Source organism: Labrus mixtus, chromosome 24 (genome assembly GCF_963584025.1).
Source record: "Labrus mixtus chromosome 24, fLabMix1.1, whole genome shotgun sequence".
NCBI lineage: Eukaryota > Metazoa > Chordata > Actinopteri > Labriformes > Labridae > Labrus > Labrus mixtus.
Genome location: NC_083635.1, coordinates 6,374,013 through 6,386,077, shown reverse-complemented (window position 1 = coordinate 6,386,077; position 12,065 = coordinate 6,374,013). Strand labels below are relative to the sequence as shown.

Below are 12,065 nucleotides of genomic sequence, written 5' to 3'. Positions count from 1 at the left end.
AAGAAGGCATGATGCATGGAGGAGCTATGCTAAGCACATACATGCAGAGCTAAAACCTAAAGTAGGATTTAAACAACAGATCCACAGATTATAAATCTAAAAGTGAATATTTTATCTATTTTCGATGTTTTACTTAATTTCGTTATTGTTATTGTGTCTCCTAATTCACAGTGACTTCTCTACGTCGATACGACCTTTACCTGGGAGTGACACGGCCAACGTCACTTCCGCTGCTGCGCAACACGCTCAGGTGTGCTCCTCAGGTGCGCCAAAGTTAATATCGACCATGTGACCACTCGAGCGGATGGCGGGTGTCCGAGTTTGGATGAAAATGCTGCGAAAAGAAGAATTGAAGACGAAGAAGAAGAAACTAATGCTAATGCTAATGCTAATGCTAACTGAACCATAACAACATCGTCTGTCTGAGAGATTCAACCAAAAGTGAAGAGAAAGTTGTTGTTTGAACTCAACATTCAGGGTTTTCTTCTTGTTTCTTTGTACAGGTGTGTGCAGGTGTTTCCTCGCTCTGTGCTGTAGCTCTGAGGTAAAATTATTTTCTAAACATTACTGTTCACAGAGCTCAGAGATTAAATGTTCATTTTGATAAAGTAATATGAATAAACTTAATTTATTTTATTTAAAAGTTAAAGCTCTTAATCCAGTCTTCTGTATTTAATTTACTCAAAGAAACAGCAGGCTGATTAATTTATTATTTAAGTGCAGTAACCAACAACTAACCACCAGAGGGCGCCCTCTCTATATAAAGTGATTTATAAACGATATAATGCATTTATTTTAAACCTTTAACTTTAATTAGAGTTTTTGTTTTTGTGACAGTTAATTTTGTAAGTCAATAAAGTAATTTGATATTTAAGATTACATCATTGTATGGTAAATTATTTATATTAAAGCTGCATTTTTACCTTTTAGTTAATTAAATTAGTTTTTAGTTTTTCTTCATGAAAATACCACAAACCTTTTTATTGATTGGATTGAAATGATCATGATCAATGATCAATATCACAGATCAATTACAACTCTGAATATATATTTTATATATATATATATATATATATATATGTGTATAGAGCAGTTTCTTTCCCCCCAAAGCTCGATCAGGTTAAAGGTAAACAAACTTGTAGAACTTATAATATAAGATAAATCTGTTAAGATGTTTCTTAAGACCTTATACTTAATGTTTCTATATTATATTCTACATTTAAACTTTGAATTTAAGTTTGTTTCAGTCTCATAGAAAACCCTTAAAGTGAAGTTAAACACAGATAATTTACAGTGAATGATGAAACTCAGGTTTATTCCAATCATCACAATGTTGTATAATCACAAACATTTTCTGAGTTTTATTAACTTGATGAACTAAAATTAGTTTTTCTTCTCCAACAGGAACTCTGTTGACGTCTTCCAGGAGGATCCCCCGTCGGTGGCCGTCTTCCTGCTCAGGTAGGAGACTCAAAGCTTTCTTAATGTTTTATTATGTTCCAGGTTTTAGGTCTTATAGATGTTTAGACTCACTTATTTTAATCATTTCATCCTTTTTGATCAGCTAGAAGTCGATTTAGAGTTGAGGAACATCAGGTGTTTAATGTAAAACTACATTATTATTTTTTAATCTATTAGGTATCGTTAGTCGACAGCTTATGTTAGCTACATAGCGTTATGTGTTTTTGTATGTTGATGTTAAAGCTGATTTAAGGAGTTATGACCTCCTTTAGACATGGACATCCAGTGCTGCTATTACTTCCTGATCTAACGTTATCCTGAAGGTAGCATCAGTGTCCTGAATGTTAAAGTGAACTATTTTCCCTGAAAATGATTTGAATCACTTCTCCTTTGACGGGTTAAAGAGAGTTTAACTTTTAACAGGACACTGATGCTACCTAGATCAGGAAGTAATACCAGCGCTGTATGTCCATGTCTAAAGGAGGTCATAACTCCTTAAATCTGCTCAACATACAAAACTGATAACACTTTGTAGCTAACATCAGCTGTTGACATCGATAAGACCTAAAACCTGGAACATAATAAAACAACATTAAGAAAGCTTTGAGCTCCTACCCAATGGGGCTGGAGGATAGTGGGGGTAGTAGTGTAGTAACCCCCTCACCTGTGACACCTTATTGTATTGTGCTGATGTAACGTGTCATCATGAGGTCATCATGTCTGTTCAATATTTTATTGTAATAAAACTACTGCTGTGTCCATTTTCGCACATTTCTTTAGAGTGCTACTCACACGTTTAGCTGTGTTGCACATTCCATGAATGCACGATGCTTACAAGTTATACCTCGTTGTAAAGGTGACCGATCAGGCTTTCCAACGATATAAAATACAACACCAATTAGTATTATTAAAGAAATAATTGACAAAATAATGTTTCCAGACTTTCTGAGGAGTTTATTTCCAACAGTTATCAAAGCCACAGAAATCCTTCAGAATCAGCTTTATTGGACAGGTATGCTTCAACACACGAGGAATTTTACTTTAGTAAACTGAGCTCTCTTTGTACAAAGGTATAATATTAAATATCAACAATAAACTAATAAACAAAGACTAATATGTACAAGGCTAAATAAGATAGTGGTGCAGTGGTGAGTAGTGCAAAAGATGGTTAAGTAAACATGAGGTCGTCCTTCATTTTAGAGTTGTTGCAGGACGTGTCAAACTGGCTCAAAGTAAGTGACAAAGGAAGGATATCACACATGAAACAAGGTTTAAAAGGAAGTCAATTTATTATCAAATAATCATAATTATGTAAATCAGTCATGAATGCAATGTGTGGATGAGTGTAGTGTTGTAAAGTGGGAACAAAAGCAAACCAGTTGGTGGAGGCCTGGGAGAAAGAGAGGGGAGACATGTTAGACTGGAAGCCACTTATAAGCAGAGTCCTGATGGACTCAGGTGTACCCAGGTGGACTAACGGCCTTCCTGACTCCGCCTGCTGTCTGCCAAGCCAGGAAGACAAACAAATGCAGACTTGAACAAAACAACACACAGATCCAGAATGAGAAACATAGCCTGCATCTGTCTCTGTGGCTCAGGAGATAGATGGAGGACTTGGAGTCTGGAGGTTGTGGGTTCGAATTCTATCAAGACCCTGTTAGACTTTTAAAGTCTAACATCTGAAATGATGAAGATAAATACGCCCGGAGCACATATCATAGTGTGAAGGTATCGGTAGTGTAGTGGATAAGATTGCGGTTTCCAACCTCTGTAGGTGGTGAGCATAGGTTCAAATCCCACTGTGTTAGAGGATTGAAATCAAATTTTAGAGTGAAAATCTGAAATGACGATGATAAATACGCCCGGAACACATCACCAAGTATGAAGGTACCAGTGGCCAAGTGGAATTGTCCTTGCATTTGCAATGGGTAGACACTGGTTCGAGTCCAGCTTCCACAGCATTGGCACCTGAAACTGCCAGTTCCCTGTGGTGTTTTATGAGTAACACAAGTACAGGGTTATAAAAAAGAAAATCAAGTTTGTCTGAAGTTTTGTGAACATGTCAGACCCTTTTTTTTTTACTTAATGTACTAAATATAGTGTACTAACTTAAATTCATTAATCATCCATTGTTCCCACCATGACATAATATTTTATTTATTATATATACATATGGTCAATCATATATTAGGATAATATGGTTCAAAGTTAAAAGGAGCATCAGTGAAGTAGAGACACTGTTTACATGATATGTGAACACCAAGAACACCTCTCCTCTCTCTGGATCATTCAGGGAACAGGAAGTTATAAAGGAAACAGGAAGTTGACGGTTCTTTCTTCAATCTGCACACAGCAACAGAAATGTAAGTTCATTTACAGAAGTTAAGGTTTAGCATTAGCATGTAGCTTAGCATTAGCAACAACTTGTATTAGTTTATTGTTTGAATTTATATAGAACTTTAGTAATGACTAAACTTCTTGTGTCTTGTAGTTTTCACTCCTTCAATCTGGTGAAGAAATCAAAAGAGGAGATCATCTCTTTGCTCCCTTCAGGTGCAGCTCCTGAAATTCAAACACAAAGTTTACATTTAGTTTGGACAGACAAAGACAAAGTTTACATTTAGTTTGGATTAACAAAGACAAAGTTTACATTTAGTTTGGACCAACAAAGACAAAGTTTACATTTAGTTTGGACAGACAAAGACAAAGTCTACATTTAGTTTGGACAGACAAAGACAAAGTTTACATTTAGTTTGGACAAACAAAGACAAAGTTTACATTTAGTTTGGACAGACACAGACAAAGTCTACATTTAGTTTGGACAGACAAAGACAAAGAGGTTCCTCATTGAACACATGTGAGTATGTAGAAATGAAAAGGTCTAGTTCATCTATCTGTAGAGAAAAGGTTCAAAATGTTTGATTTGCATTTTAAATTGAATTCATTCAAAATAAAACTGTTTGTTGAAGCTGTTTCAATCGTCTTCTTTCTGTTTAACACCCCGACATGTCATGACTCAAACTTAACTGTTAGTCAAACATCACTCACCAAACTCATCATACTGAAGGTGTACAGCTGCAGAGAGACGACAGACACGGCGGCTACATGCTAATGCTAAGCTACATGCTAATGCTAAGCCACGTGGTATGCTACATCAGATGCAATACGTCACAAATTATAACAAGGCTAATGTTAAGATACATGCTAATGCTAAGCTACATGCTAATGCTAAGCCACGTGTTATGCTACATCAGATGCAATACGTCACCAATTATAACAAGGCTAATGTTAAGCTACATGCTTATGTTAAGCTACATGCTAATGCTTAACTTTAGTAAAGGAACTTACATTTCTGTTGCTGCCTGCTGTGTGCAGATTAAAGAAAGAACCCTCAACTTCCTGTTTCCTTTATAACTTCCTGTTGATAAATCCAGAGCACTTCCTGTTGATAAATCCAGAGCACTTCCTGTTAATAACCAGAGCACTTCCTGTTGATAAATCCAGAGCTACAGATTCACAGATATAAGAAGACCGATGAGTTCAGATGTTCAGAAACAAAGCTACATGGACAGACAAGTGATCATTCATTTGATTTCGTCTGGTTGTGTTGGATGGATGTTTCTCGATCTTTCACTGAGTCCATTTGAACTTTTGTGATCTGTTGGTTTGGTGACCTAGCATCGTTAACAAAAAAAGGCCAATCAGAGTCCACAGTTTGAAGGTCTCAGTCTGGGACTAGAAGGAAAAAACATGAAATAACTTCACTCCCCGGTTACGACCACAACCTTCCCGGTGTTAAGTGAGTAAAAGGTTCCCTGCACACACACATATTTGTGACTCTGTGTGGTCTTAGTGTGGTCTTGACTACAACACTCAGCTGAGTTCAGACAACGAGGACCAAAAGCTGTTGGGTTTTTAAATGACATGACACTTTAAATGGGGGGATGAAATACTCAGCACAGTCTGCTGAAGGCCCTTCAGATCCTCTGATCTGATCCTCTGATCATTCAGCAGTCTGGACAGAAAATGTGGATGACTTGAGGACACACATACTAATGAATAATGGAGATGTGATGTGTTAGCTGGTACATACATGAGCTTCTGTAGTGTTGCATCTTTCTCCAGCTGTCTGTCATGAGTCTGCTCCAGTTACAGGCCCTGGTTGAAACAAAAAGGAGGAAAATAAAATGTATAATGTGGCCAGAGTTAATGTTGCTGTCTGCTTGAGTGTATGAAATCTGGCACTTCTAATTGAAGTAGTTTATGATTGTAAATGAATGAGCTCGTCCATCATCCTCTGCTGGTCTTGGATCTGGTCTCTGAGGCGGCTGAGCTGCTTGTGGTGAGCTGGTTCTCCAGCTGCTCCTCCAGAGTTTTGTGGAGATGTATAAAGGGATTTGTGTCCTCACCTCGATGTCCTCGTCTCCATCATGTCTCCTTGTCATTGGCCTGAATGTTTGTGTGGGCGTCGGCCTGCGTGCTCTCCAGCTGTTTGCTGCGGTTCACCAGAGACTTGACCTCAGACTTGATCTTGCTGATGTAGAGCCGAACTACGGTGAACTCCTCCTCCACCGCTGAGCTGTTCCCCTTTGACTCTGAGGACTGAGGATGAGGGGGAGGTTACAGACGTTGAGAGTGTGAAAGATGTGTGTGTGTATATAAATGTGTGTGTCCGTTCTCACAGCTCACAGACATCACTGCTGCTACGAGAGTAGGACCAGACACACACACACACACACACACACACACACACACACACACACACACACTCACGTAAAACAGTCTGTATGTTTCTGCAGAACCCAAGATGAACACTTTCTCCTAAAACATATCTGTACCGTCTTGTGCTCGTCTGCCAGCTGCAGGTTGGTCTGATCTCTCTCCTCCACCTCTTGGCTCTTCTGCTCGTAGTTGACGGCGAGCTCCTCCAGCGCCTGCAGCACCTCCTTCACCTCCTCCTTGGCCAGCTGGTTCTCCGTTTGCAGCCGGCACAGCTCCTCCTGGGAGGGACGTGGGGTCAGAGTGAGTTCATGCAAAAATGATCATCCTTATGAAATCCATGTTTAAATGAAAATACTTGATATTTCTTTTGTATTTCATAGGCTGAGAGACAAACCTCCTCTGGTCCATCTTCTGCTCCTTGAGTTTGTCAGCCAGACTCTGTTGGTTGATCTCATCATCCTGTGAATTATTACAAGAAAAGGACATCAAGTAATAATAATTAAATGAATAATAATAATTGAGAAAATGAAAGTATTTGTATTTAGTTTGAATCTTTAAGCAGGTTGTCTTCTAATGTTGTGTCTTGTCTTTGACTTTAGTCTATTCTTGTCTTCCAGCTGTTTGTACAGGTTGCTGATGTCCTCCTCGTATTTGCTCCGCTCGTGGCAACAATATTATTTGACTTTTCTTTCACAAAGGTAAGAAGTATTTTCAGTTGAAAAAAACAGTTAGTTCATTTAAAATGAGTAATGTATCAGAATGTATCATTTACTTTTCACGTATTGTACAATCCTGTAAATGAGCCATAGATGCTCCTAAAGTAAAAGTCTGTGATATTCTGTGATCACAGACTGTGATATTATCAATGAACTTAATATTATGTTTGAATGTTAATGGAGCACATAAGGTAGGTGAAGAAGACTTATGAGCATATGAAAGCAACCTTTTTAACTTGTAAATGTTTCCTTTTAATTTATGTGTTTAATCTGAACTATCTCATTGAGCTGTAAAATGTACTCGTATCAAATATTTTAATCCTAATCAAAAAAAGCAGTTCAATCAAATTAATCATTTCAATTAAATCAATAAAAAGGTTTGTGGTATTTTCATTAAGAAAACCAAAGGAAAATAAACTAATTAAATTGATTAAAAGGTAAGTTTGAAAAGTAAAATGAAGGAAAAGGTCTAAAGTAAAAATGCAGCTTTAATATAAATAATTTAGCAAACAATGATGTAAGACTCTAATTAAAGTTAAAGGTTTAAAATAAATGCATTATATCGTTTATAAATCACTTTATATAGAGAGGGCGCCCTCTGGTGGTTAGTTGTTGGTTACTGCACTTAAATAAGAAATGAATCAGACTGCTGTTTCTTTGAGTAAATTAAACACAGAAGGCTGGATGAAGAGATTGTTGTCTTAGTTTACCTGTTAGCTTTTTTGGTTACTTGTTAGCTGTTGTTTTATTTACCTTTTAGCTGTTGTTTTATTTACCTTTTAGCTGTTGTATTGGTTACTTGTTAGCTGTTGTTTTATTTACCTTTTAGCTGTTGTTTTATTTACCTTTTAGCTGTTGTCTAGTCTTTAATGTTTGTTGTTTTTATCTTTCAGCTGTAGTTTTGTTTAGTTATAGATTTAGTTTAAAGTTGTATTGTCTGTTTTCTTTGATTTGTGTGTTCGATGAAACTTACTTAACTTACTAAATATAATGTAATATAATATAATGTACTAAATATAATGTACTTAATATAATTCACTGACTAACGTTTTTTTAAAAACGACATACTAACCTAAATTCATTAATGGTCCATTGTTCATGACATAAGATTTTATTTATTATATAAAATAATATAAAATATGGATCATCAGTGAAGTCACTAGAGACACTGTTTACATGATATGTGAATAAATATGTGATAAAAGAAACTATTTATGTAGAAATGTCACTGTCTGCCTCTCCTCTCTCTGGATCTAGGTCATTGCTGAGTCCAGCCAGTGAGGCTCCAAACCTCCATGGAAATGTGAACAAAATGAGAGAAGATGCCGGTTTGAGGCGAACACACACAGACTGCACTGATGGTGAGAACTGGACGCAGATATCCATTTTAAAACCTGCAGGTTAGCGTGTGTTTTGGGTGCGAGCTGAACTGTACCTGTAGGTCTGTCTTGATGAGCGAGGCTCCTGCTTGGACCAGATAATGACAGATAGTTCTTTGACACAGGGACGCAGCTCGGTGAAGGACCGTCTCCCCCCTGGTCAACAGAAGAGAGAGAGAGAGAGACAACATCACCCGAGGAACAGACATCAACGGTGTCTGCTGCTTCTTTTGGTGTCTTGTGTTTATGATGGCACATATATCATCACATATAGACTGAACAGAGATCAGAGCACAGATACAGACACAGCATCATCATCTACACTCTGTTAACATTTAAATAAAGTGTTTAGCATTTTAAAAACCTCATGGTTTCAGTTCAATGTTAGATGTTTTCAAGCACAAATAGAATCTGTACTTACTGCAGTTTTTCTGTAACGACTAAAAACTACTTAAAAGGCAGGGTTGGTGATTTTCTCCAGATCCACTTTTTAAGATTGTGGTTGAAATTGTCTTTTGGTCCTGACAATGAAAGCAATGAGCTGAGGTCTGCTTCTGGGTGCAGACGGAGCACTGAGGGAATACTACTTTTAGAAAATGATCAACCCTGCCTTTAACCCAGACAAGACTCTCTCTTACCTGCTTTTAGTAAAGTGTCTTGAGATAACATTTGTATTGAGTTGGCGCTCTACAAAATAAAGATTGATTGAACTGACTTATTGTTTTACAAGCCTGTCATTGAAAGTTTCCCATTTATTCAAACACTAGAATACAGAAAGAAAAAAACTACATATTCCTATTTTGAATAAAACTACATACATACCTATGTTGAAAAGAACCCACATACATTCATTAATGGTAAATAAAACAACTACTAAGGATTCTTTTAATGAGCTACATCTGGTTATTTGGTATACTCTTAAAGGTACAGGTAAAGGTACTGCTACAGGAAGTGACTGTTCAAACAGGAAGTGCCCTGCCTATAAAGGAAGCAGGAAGTTGAGGGTTCCTTCTTTAATCTTCAAGACTGCACACAGCAGGCAGCAACAGAAATGTAAGTTCCTTCACTTTACTTAAGTTAAGGTTTAGCATGTAGCTTAACATTAGCCTTGTTATAATTTGTTGTGTATTGCATCTGATTGATGTAACATAACATGTGGCTTAGCATTAGCATGTAGCTTAGCATTAGTAACAACTAAGCTTTCTTTTGTCCTGTATTAGTTTATTGTTTATTGTAGAACTTTGGTAATGACTAAACTAAATGTTCTTGTCTTGTAGTTTTCACTCCTTCTTCAATCTGGTGAATAAATGAAAGGAGGAGTTTGTCTGACTGTCAACCTACGTGCACCAAACAGGTGGAGGACTGTACACACACCTGTGGAGGATGTAGAGGACCATCTCTTTACTTCCTGCACTGGCAGCGTGATGACGTCACCTGCAGCCGGACGAGTCGAGTGACGTGAGGTCGGCTCCCTTCAGGTGGTGCGGTGGCTCCCTCCTTCAGGTCCGGCGGTTCCCTTCTGGTGCGGCGGCTCCCTCCTTCAGGTGCGGCGGCGGCTCCCTCCTTCAGGTGCGGCGGCGGCTCCCTCCTTCAGGTGCGGCGGTGGCTCCCTCCTCCAGGTGCGGTGGCTCCCTCCTTCAGGTGCGGCGGTGGCTCCCTCCTCCAGGTGCGGTGGCTCCCTTCGGGTGGTGCGGCGGCTCCCTTCGGGTGGTGCGGTGGCTCCCTTCAGGTGGTGCGGTGGCTCCCTCCTTCGGGTGGTGCGGCGGCTCCCTTCGGGTGGTGCGGTGGCTCCCTCCTTCGGGTGCGGTGGCTCCCTCCGGGTGGTGCGGCGGTGGCTCCCTTCGGGTGGTGCGGCGGCTCCCTTCGGGTGGTGCGGTGGCTCCCTCCTCCAGGTGCGGTGGCTCCCTCCGGGTGGTGCGGCGGTGGCTCCCTTCGGGTGGTGCGGCGGCTCCCTTCAGGTGGTGCGGCGGTGGCTCCCTCCTTCGGGTGGTGCGGCGTGAAGGTCTGAAACTGTCACTCACCTTCTTTAAGTCTTTGTTCTTCACACACTCAACCAGCAGCTCTACAGAGAGAATGTTAAAAATGTTTGATTTGCATTTTAATTAAAAATAGAAACTGTTTTCAGTTTGTTCAAGCTGTTTCAATCGTCTTGTTTAATGTTAATGATTTTCTATTAGGAAACATGCTTATTGCTTAATGTTAACTTTCATTCATCAGTCCATTTTTATTCACTCATCTCCAAATCACAAGGAAAGTTATCTCCAGACACTGTACAATAACAAACATTTGGTACGTTTAAACTAATTGTGATGTGTTTTTTGTTTAAAACACTTTTAGGGGCAGCCTGACCAAAACAAGATGAAGAGCTGTTAACATGTATGCTACACCACGCTGCCTCACCTGTTTCAACATCTGGTGAGTATTTTTCTTGGTTATTGTTTTTATTTTAACTGTTTGAGTCACAGTCGTATTCTTTTAAATTTTAATCTCAACACTCTCTTTGATGTAGATGTAGCGATTCTCTTGACCTAATTAAATGATTAAAAATTAGTATCAGAATGGCCCGTTTACTTTTCACGTATTGTACAATTCTAGCTGTAAATGACCCATAGATGCAACCTGAACTGAACTTTAAACCCTGATGTCTTTGTTTCTTGTGTCTGATATTCCAGGTGTTTCCTCGCTCTGAGAACTCTGATCTGTGCTGCAGCTGGAAGGATTTTCTTTGGATTAAAGTTTACCTGTTAACTAACTTGTAGCTTTTCTGTGCAGTTTTCTTTATAGATTTAAAGTTTTATTGTCTGTTTTCTCTTTGCCACTTTCATAATAAATAAAATGTTAAACTCTTAATTTGTCTCATGTTTGTGTTGTCAGCATCTTTAATTCCTAAAGTTTCGTTGTAGTTGTTTCCTCTGGAGTCACATGCTGTGAACTTGTTTGAATATTTTTTTAAAATTTAATGTAATTAAAGACTACAAGAAACAAGTTTCCTCAAACAGACATGAAAGCTGTAAACTACTATAAATAAAACACAGCTGGCAGATAACCAGAGCCTGACCACAGATGTAACACATCTCTCTCATCCACAGGTACAGAAGTCACTATGATGCAGAATGAACACAGCAGTAGTTTTATTACAATAAAATATTGAACAGACATGAACTGTGTTTTTTCTATACATCATCACAATACAATAAGGCGTCACAGACGTCCCCATTGGGTAGGAGCTCAATGCTTTCTTCATGTTTTAGTATGTTCCAGGTTTAGGTCTTTATAGATGTTTAGACTCAGTTATTTTAATCATTTCATCCTTTTTGTAGTGGAGGAACATCAGGTGTTTAATTAAGGATAATAAAAATGTGGTATTTTATTAAACACCTGATGATCATCCACTCCAAAAAGGATGAAATGATTAAAATAACTGAGTCTAAACATCTATAAGACCTAAAACCTGGAACATAATAAAACAACATTAAGAAAGCATTGAGTCTCCTACCTGAGCAGAAGACGGCCACCGACGGGGGATCCTCCTGGAAGACGTCAACAGAGTTCCTGTTGGAGAAGAAAAACAAATTTTAGTTCATCAAGTTAATAAAACTCAGAAAATGTTTGTGATTATACAACATTGTGATGATTGGAATAAACCTGAGTTTCATCATTCACTGTAAAGGTTTTCTATGAGACTGAAACAAACTTAAATTCAAAGTTTAAATGTAGAATATAATATAGAAACGTGAAGTATAAGGTCTTAAGAAACATCTTTACCATACATTGACTGTCACAAGAA

The 12,065-nt window shown here is 38.3% G+C and overlaps 2 long non-coding RNA genes across 4 annotated transcripts; both read left to right on the top strand.

The window, feature by feature from the left end:
- The first annotated feature begins 6,329 nt into the window (after window positions 1-6,329).
- Window positions 6,330-8,646, top strand: LOC132959699 (uncharacterized). Of its 2 annotated transcripts, none has more exons than XR_009667069.1 (3): window positions 6,330-6,483; window positions 6,783-6,881; window positions 8,324-8,646. It is a non-coding gene; the product is annotated as an uncharacterized LOC132959699 (long non-coding RNA). The 2 variants fall into 2 exon arrangements; XR_009667070.1 differs by lacking the exon at window positions 6,330-6,483 and adding an exon at window positions 6,500-6,672 and having other exon boundaries at window positions 6,801-6,881.
- A 933-nt stretch (window positions 8,647-9,579) lies between these two features.
- Window positions 9,580-11,022, top strand: LOC132959723 (uncharacterized). 2 transcript variants are annotated; one of them, XR_009667077.1, is made up of 3 exons: window positions 9,580-9,736; window positions 10,616-10,693; window positions 10,951-11,022. It is a non-coding gene; the product is annotated as an uncharacterized LOC132959723 (long non-coding RNA). The 2 variants fall into 2 exon arrangements; XR_009667076.1 differs by having other exon boundaries at window positions 9,580-9,741.
- The last annotated feature ends 1,043 nt before the right edge of the window (window positions 11,023-12,065 follow it).